Source organism: Pongo pygmaeus, chromosome 20 (assembly GCF_028885625.2).
Source record: "Pongo pygmaeus isolate AG05252 chromosome 20, NHGRI_mPonPyg2-v2.0_pri, whole genome shotgun sequence".
In the NCBI taxonomy this organism is placed as follows: Eukaryota; Metazoa; Chordata; class Mammalia; order Primates; family Hominidae; genus Pongo; species Pongo pygmaeus.
Window position 1 is genome coordinate 9,431,500 of NC_072393.2, and position 7,871 is coordinate 9,439,370.

Sequence of the window (7,871 nt, forward strand, 5' to 3'; positions counted from 1 at the left end):
CAAATATCTAGAGTAGTTAAACTCGTAGAGTTGGAAAACAGAATGATGGCCCCAAGGGGTGGGCGAGAGAGAGGAACGGAGAGTTTGTTGAATGGGCACAGTTTCCATTTTGAAAGATAAAAATGTTCTGGAGATGATGGTGGTGATGGTTGCTAAACAATACAAATGTATTTAATGTCATTAAACTGTAAACTTAAAAATAGTGGAAATTGTAAATGTTTATATTGACCCTTCTATATGAAATAATATATATTTATACTTTTTATATTTATACATGGTATATTTTACCACAATAAAAGATGAAAATTGAAGCATTTGGATCTTTAAAAAGAAAAGAAAAAAGCGAATAATACACACGAGCTTTCTCCTGATTAGAGGAAGAGCCCAAAAGCTTCTATGGACACTCATTTTTCTCTTCTTCTTCCTGCATTATTATGAGGAAGTCCTTAGAGATTGGGGGACTTGGGCCAATTTGGCTAATGAGGAGCTCTGTGCCTTGAGCCCCCAAGGCCATACCATAGTGAATACTCAGCCTGTGCCTCCAGCCCTGCAGTGTGAGCTTCCAGTCCAGTGGGCTCCACACCTGTCATCTGCACCAGAAGGCTCATGTCTGACCCTGTCTTCCTGCCAGTCCTGAGGACGTAGCCTGAGCCTCCATCGTGCACCACGCAGGGAGGACAGCGGACCTGCTCTCCATGGTCATGGCCCAGCAGAGGGGAAGCGTGGCTCAGTGAGTGCTGAGGGACGGTTGGGAGCCTTGTTTCCTCATCCTCAGGGCAAACAGGACAGTGGAGTGGCAGATGGGAGGACACCAATGTGCATAATGTCAGCTCAGACAACTGTGGAGTTTATGTTCTTGATTGTGGTGGGGACTCCGAAATCTCATTCAAAGTTTTACTTTCTCCCTCCGCTGGTTCTACTTGCTATAGACATCTCACTGAAACTAGGAAAAAATAGGTCTCTCTAAGGTATTCCATAAACACTGTAAAAGGATTATGAAGGTGATGATGAGGATGAGGAGGAAGACGACAGTCACCATGACATCATGAACTTTTCCTGAGGGCTTCCTGAATGCCAGGCGACCAGTTCTGTGTTCTATGTGGTTTGTTTCATTTTATCTGCATAGCCTTCTGCAATCCATAAGTGTACACATTATTATTATTTTGCACGAGGAAAGGAGCTGTGCATTTTTATATAACTTGTAGTATTTCATGAAGTAGAGAGGAGTAAAGCCATGTTTGAATCAGGCCATCTAAATCCTTGCACATGGCATTTGGCCAGGCCTCTTCCTGCATCCAACCTGCCCTCTCGAATCCCTGTCACTCTGGATCCATGCCCCTGATCACTGTGCCCTTCTCTTTGGGGGGTTCCTGGTAGACCACAGCTAGACCAGTGGGTGCTACGTTCACTATGTCAAGTATAGAAAGGGCAGCTGAGATCACATCAAAGATCCCAGAAAGAACTGGCACAGGATCCTTCAGGGCGCATCTCTCCCTTGCCCTGTTCCTGGCTTTCCTTGCAGCTCTCCACCTCCTGAAAGGAGAAATAAAATCAGAGTTTTGGCCTCATTCCTATTCAGGAATCTGGAAAATGCACCTCCGATGTGCCTGTGGTTAAGACCTTTTACCTCTGCTTACAACTTTCTGATAGCTGGGAAACATAAAAAAGGTTCGTGTCTGAGACTCAGAGACTGATCATTAATTAGGTTGGTGACAAAAGTAATGGCAAAAACCGCAATTACTTTTGCATCAACCTGTAATTTTTTTAAAAAATCCTGTTCATTCCACTTATCTGTGTGGCAGATGTTAGTGTTTCTGAGACTCAACATTGCCACTTGAGTTGCTTTCTAGTTGATACAGATACATTCTGTGTATTGATTAAGCAGTATGGATTAAGCAGATCATGGGAGCTCCCTGTGGGATCTATGTGTGGTGGATGCATAAAGTAAAGGCAATGTGTATTCTAGAAATTGTTATGAATATTTAAGATTAATCTTTATATCACTCAACTGAAATACTCTGTGACCTGAAGTTACTGTTTCTCTACTTCCCACAGGACATTTTATTTTTGTCCTTATATAAGTAAGTACTGATTATTGTGACAGGAACAACTGAGTCTCTTTCATCTCTAATTCTCCAGAGTCTCTATCCTACTTGACACACAGGAGACATCAAAAATAAAAATCTCTTTTAAGAGAAATGCAGGCCAGGCACGTTGGCTCATGCCTGTAATCCCGGCACTTTGGGAGGCTGAGGTGGGTGGGTCACTTGAGGTCAGGAGTTTGACACCAGCCTGGCCAACATGGTGAAACCCCATCTCTACTAAAAATACAAAACTTAGCCGGGCAAGGTGGTGGGCACCTGTAATCCCAGCTACTCAGGAGGCTGAGGCAGGAGAATCACTTGAACCTGGGAGATGCAGGTTGCAGTGAACTGAGATGGTGCCGCTACACTCCAGCCTTGATGACAGAGCAAGACTCCATCTCAAAAAAAAAAAAGAGAGAGAAATGAAAATCAAAACTACAAGGAGATATCATCTCACCCCATTTAGAATGGCTTTTATCAAAAAGTCAGGCAGTAGCAAATGCTCACAAGGATGTGGAGAAAGGGGAACAATTGTACACTGTTGGTGGGAATGCAAGTTAGTCCATCCATTATGGAGAACAAGTTGGAGTTTCCTCAAAATACGACACATAGAGCTACCATAAGATGAGCAATTCCGGGCTGGGTACGGTGGCTCATGCCTGTATTCCCAGCACTTTGGGAGGCCGAGGCGGGTGGATCACGAGGTCAGCAGATCGAGACCATCCTGGCCAACGTGGTGAAACCCCGTCTCTACTAAAAATACAAAAAATTAGCCCGGCGTGGTGGTGGGCGCCTATAGTCCCAGCTACTCAGGAGGCTGAGGCAGGAGAATGGCGTGAACCCAGGAGGCGGAGCTTGCAGTGAGCAGAGATCACACCACTGCACTCCAGCCTGGGCAATAGAACAAGAATCTGTCTCAAAAAAAAAAAAAAAAAATAGCTAACAGTAATTGGATTGTTTGGCACAAGGAAAGGATAAATGCTTGAGGTGATGGATGCCCCATTTACCCTGATGTGCTTACTATGCCTTGTATGCCTGTGTCAAAATATCTCATGTCCTTCATAAATATATACACCTGCTATGTACCCATAATATGTTTTAAAAGGAAAATGATGTATAATTATGTGTGTAAATGTGGATATAACTACAGAAATGCTGCATGAAAAAGCAAGCTACAGAGTAATACCTGCTCTATACTTTCGTTGACATAAAATTTAAGGAAGCAAAATTAAATAATTCATTACTTAGGGATATATATATATATATGAGTAGAGTATAAAGAAAGAAGGGATTAACTCAAATTTCACATTGGAGGTTACCTGTGCCGTAGGGTTGGGGTGCCTGGAACCACAGAAGGATGCACGGCTTCGAAGATTGTGTTTTTTTCCTCTTGTTTGTTTGTTTGTTTTGTTTTGTTTTTGTTTGTTTGTTTTTTGAAACTGAGTCTTGCTCTGTCACCCAGGCTGGAGTGCAGTGGTGCAATCTCGGCTCACTCCAACCTCTGCCTCCTGAGTTCAAATGATTCTCATACCTCACCCTCCCGAGTAGCTGATATTACAGATGTGTGCCACCACGCCCGGCTAATCTTTGTATTTTTAGTAGAGGCGGGGTTTCACCATGTTAGCCAGGCTGGTCTCGAACTCCTGACCCCAAGTGATCAGCCCACCTCGGCCTCCCAAAATGCTGGGATTACAGGTATAAGCCACTGAGCCTGGCCCAAAGATTTTTTTTTTTTTTTTTTTGAGATGGAGTCTTGCTGTGTCACCCCGGCTGGAGTGACACGATCTTGGCTCACTGCAGCCTCCCCCTCCCAGGTTCAAGTGATTCTCTTGCCTCAGCCTCCCGGGTAGCTGACATTACAGGCAGGCACTACCGTGCCTGGCTAGTTTTTGTATTAGAGACGAAGTTTCACCATGTTTGTCAGGCTGGACTCAAACTCCTGACCTCAAGTGATCCTGTGCCTCAGCCTCCCAAAGTCCTTGGATTACAGGCATGAGCCACCACGCCCAGCCCAAAGATTGGTTTTATTGCATTTGTTAAACTGTGGGATAGGTACTTGGGTATTTCATTATTGTTCTTTTTTTTAAAAAGTACATATATGTTATGTACGTTCCATTGATTTCTTGGAACATTTCACAAAAAAAGTTATATACACAGAATAAAATAAATATTTAAAGCCAAAAATCTCTGTAAATACTGAGGAAAAAAAAGAGAGAAAGAGACAGAAAGAAGAGGGGAAGGTAAACATTATTGCTTAGACAGAAACACATTTTAGACTTTCACATCTTTCTAGCCTCACAGAAAGTAATGCAAAAGTGTTCTTAAAATTTCATTACTCATGCCTGTAATCCCAGCATTTTGGGAGGCCAAGGCAGGCAGATCATGAGGTCAGGAGTTCGAGATCAGCCTGACCAACATGAAACCCCGTCTCTACTAAAAACACAAAAAATTAGCCGGGCATGGTGGCACCCGCCTGTAATCCCAACTACTCAGGAGGCTGAGGCAAGAGAATCTCTTGAACCTAGGAGGTGGAGGTTGCAGTGAACCAAGATTATGCCACTGCACTCTAGCCTGGGCGACAGAGCAAGACTCTATCTCAAGAAAAAAAAATTTTATTAATGCTCAAACATCCACAGGTGCCTTGTGCACTACAGACAACTTGTAGTCACTGATGGCTTTGATTATGCGCATTTAACTAAACCTTACTTATCAAAACTCTGAGCCCACCTAAGCAAGGACAGGAGTTGAATATTAAATGAATTTCAAAAGAAAACCCACATATTTGAGGGAGCCTTTGCTTCCATAGGAAAGTGAAGTCAGAAAACATGAAGACAATGAAAACACTAGAACAGAAATGGAATGTGAAAATGTTGCCTGCTTATGAACTGTCAACTTTAATTTACCTTTGAAATAACCTGGTCCTAGGTCTTACAGAATATTTCTAAATATTGTAAATCAAAGGAATTTGTAGCATTGAATTAGAATGAAATAAGGTATATTTGAATGTCTCTTGGTTTCTTTTAAGTACAAAGATTTCTTTTCTTAAATGTGGAAAGATATTTCTTTACTTTTTTTGTGTGTGTATAAGACAAGGTCTCACTCTGTCATCCAGGCTGGAGTGCAATGGTGCAAACTTGGTTCACTGTAAACTCCACCTCTGGGCTCAAGTGATCCTCCCACCTCAGCCTCCCAAGTAGTTGAGACCACAGACACATGCCACCACGCCTGCTAATTTTTGTATTTTTAGTAGAGACAGGGTTTTGCCATGTTGTCCAGGCTGGTCTCAAACTCCTCAGCTTAAGTGATCCGCCTGCCTTGGCTTCCCAAAGTGCTGGGACGACAGGCATGAGCCACTGTGCCTAGCCAATATTTCTTATTTTAGGTTTTTAATTAAAAGAGTACGCTGTATTTTAATGTAATCATGAATTTTCTCAAATGTTCTTGCTCTTCTCACTTTGTTCAGTCAAGGGTCTCTAAGGTAAGTGTCTACAGAATCAGGTGACTAACACACCAATCAACTATAAAAGGATTTGTAGAAAATTGGGTTTTATGGACACAAAGATGGGAAAAACAGTGGGGACTGCTTGATGGCGGAGGGTGGAGGTGTATGGGGTGGAAGGCTATCTATCCAGTACTAAGCCCACTACCTTGGGGTTGGGATCATTGCTGCACCAAGCGTTTACCGACACACTATTTACTCATGTAACAAACCTGCATATGTATTCTGTGAGTCTAAAATAAAAAAAAGAAAATTAGGGTTTTCGAAACTGAGAAATATGGCTGAAGGTGTATGATCCTCAAATGTGAAAACATTAATTGTAAATTGCTTGTATCCAAAATATAGACACAGTGCTGGGTGCTGATTTTGTTCTTTCCTTTTTTCCAATTCTCTTCTTCTCAATTGTGTCCGAAATACACAGAGCCAGAGAATCTAACAGGTATCTTAGAATTCCTGCTCCCGGGACTCCCAGATGATCCAGAACTGCAGCCTGTCCTCTTTGGGCTGTTCCTGTCCATGTACCTGGACACGGTGCTGGGGAACCTGCTCATTATCCTGGCTGTCAGCTCTGACTCCCACCTCCACACCCCCATGTACTTCTTCCTCTCCAACTTGTCCTTGGCTGACATCAGTTTTGCCTCTACCACGGTCCCCAAGATGATTGTGGACATCCAGGCTCACAGCAGATTCATCTCTTATGTGGGCTGCCTTACTCAGATGTTTTTTTTGATCCTTTTCGCATGTATGGAAAGTCTGCTCCTGACTGTGACGGCCTATGACCGGTTTGAGGCCATCTGTCACCCCCTGCACTCCCAAGTCATCACGAGCCCACGACTCTGTGGCCTCTTAGTTTTGGTGTCTTTTTTTCTTAGCCTTTTGGACTCTCAGCTGCACAATTTGATTGTGTTACAACTTACCTGCTTCAATGATGTGGAAATCTCTAATTTTTTCCTGTGACCCTTCTCAACTTCTCAGCCTGGCCTGTTCTGACACCTCCATTAATAACATGGTCGTATATTTTATTGGTGCCATATTTGGTTTTCTCCCTCTCTTAGGGAGCCTTTTCTCTTACTATAAAATTATTTCTTCCATTCTGCGAGTTCACTCTTCAGGTGGGAAGTATAAAGCCTTCTCCACCTGCAGCTCTCACCTGTCAGTTGTTTGCTTATTTTATGGAACAGCCGTTGGAGGGTACCTCAGTTCAGCTGTGTCCCTTTCCTCCAGGAAGGGTGCAGTGGCCTCAGTGATGTACATGGTGGTCACCCCCATGCTGAACCCCTTCATCTACAGCCTGAGAAACAGGGACATTCAAAGTGCCCTGCAGAGGCTGCACGGCAGAATAATGTAATCTCCTTATCTGTTGCATCTTTTTTGTAGTATTGGTTAGAAAAGGCAGAGCTTTGATACAAAATATCAAGACCTTTAAATCCTTCCTCCTTGGTTACATTATATTTGTTGCTTGATAGGTTCAATTCCTCTCCATGTTTCATATGTGAATGTGGGTGGCAAGCCACCAGGTGCCGAGGCAAGAGACCGAGGGCACGAGCTGTTCCAGCATAATAAAGAAAATATATAAAATAAGAATAGTTATACTAGATATAGATCATAGATATGATTATATATGAAAATCATTAATCATTAGTTTGTAGCAATTACTCTTTAGTCCAATATTAATCTTCACTCTACAATCATAACCTAGGAAAAACCAGGCCATACAGAGAAAGGAGCTGAAGGGACATGGTGAGAAGTGACCAGAAGGCAAGTGTGTGAGCCTTCTGTTATGCCTGGACAGGGCCACTAGAGGGCTCCATGGTCTAGCGGTAACGCCAGTGCCTGGGAAGGAGCCCGTTATCTTGCGGACCTTGGTCTAGCAGTAGGGTCAGTGCCTAGAGAAAGCACCCCTTACTTAGCTGACCGGGAAAAGGAGTCTCTCTTTCCCCAGGGGAGTTTAGAGAAGACTCTACTCCTCCACCTCTTGTGGAGGGTCTGACATCAGTCAGGCCTGCCCGCAGTTATGCGGAGGCCTGTTTCCCTGTGATGCTGTGCTTCAGCGGTCACGCTCCTGTTTCACTTTTATGTTCCACCCTGTACACCTGGCTCTGCCTTCTAGATAGCAGTAGCAGAATTAGTGAAAGTACTAAAAGTCTCTGAAATGCAGAAATAATGGCGTAAGCTGTCCTCTCTCTCTCCGAATCAGCTGCCAAACAGGGAAGGGCCCCCTGTCCAGTGGACACGTGACTCGCCTGACCTTACCTATCATTGGAGATGACTCACACTCCTTACCCTGC

The 7,871-nt window shown here is 43.6% G+C and overlaps 1 pseudogene; it reads left to right on the top strand.

Moving 5' to 3' along the window:
* The first annotated feature begins 701 nt into the window (after positions 1 to 701).
* Positions 702 to 6,970, top strand: LOC129019292 (olfactory receptor 7E24-like; annotated as a pseudogene).
* The last annotated feature ends 901 nt before the right edge of the window (positions 6,971 to 7,871 follow it).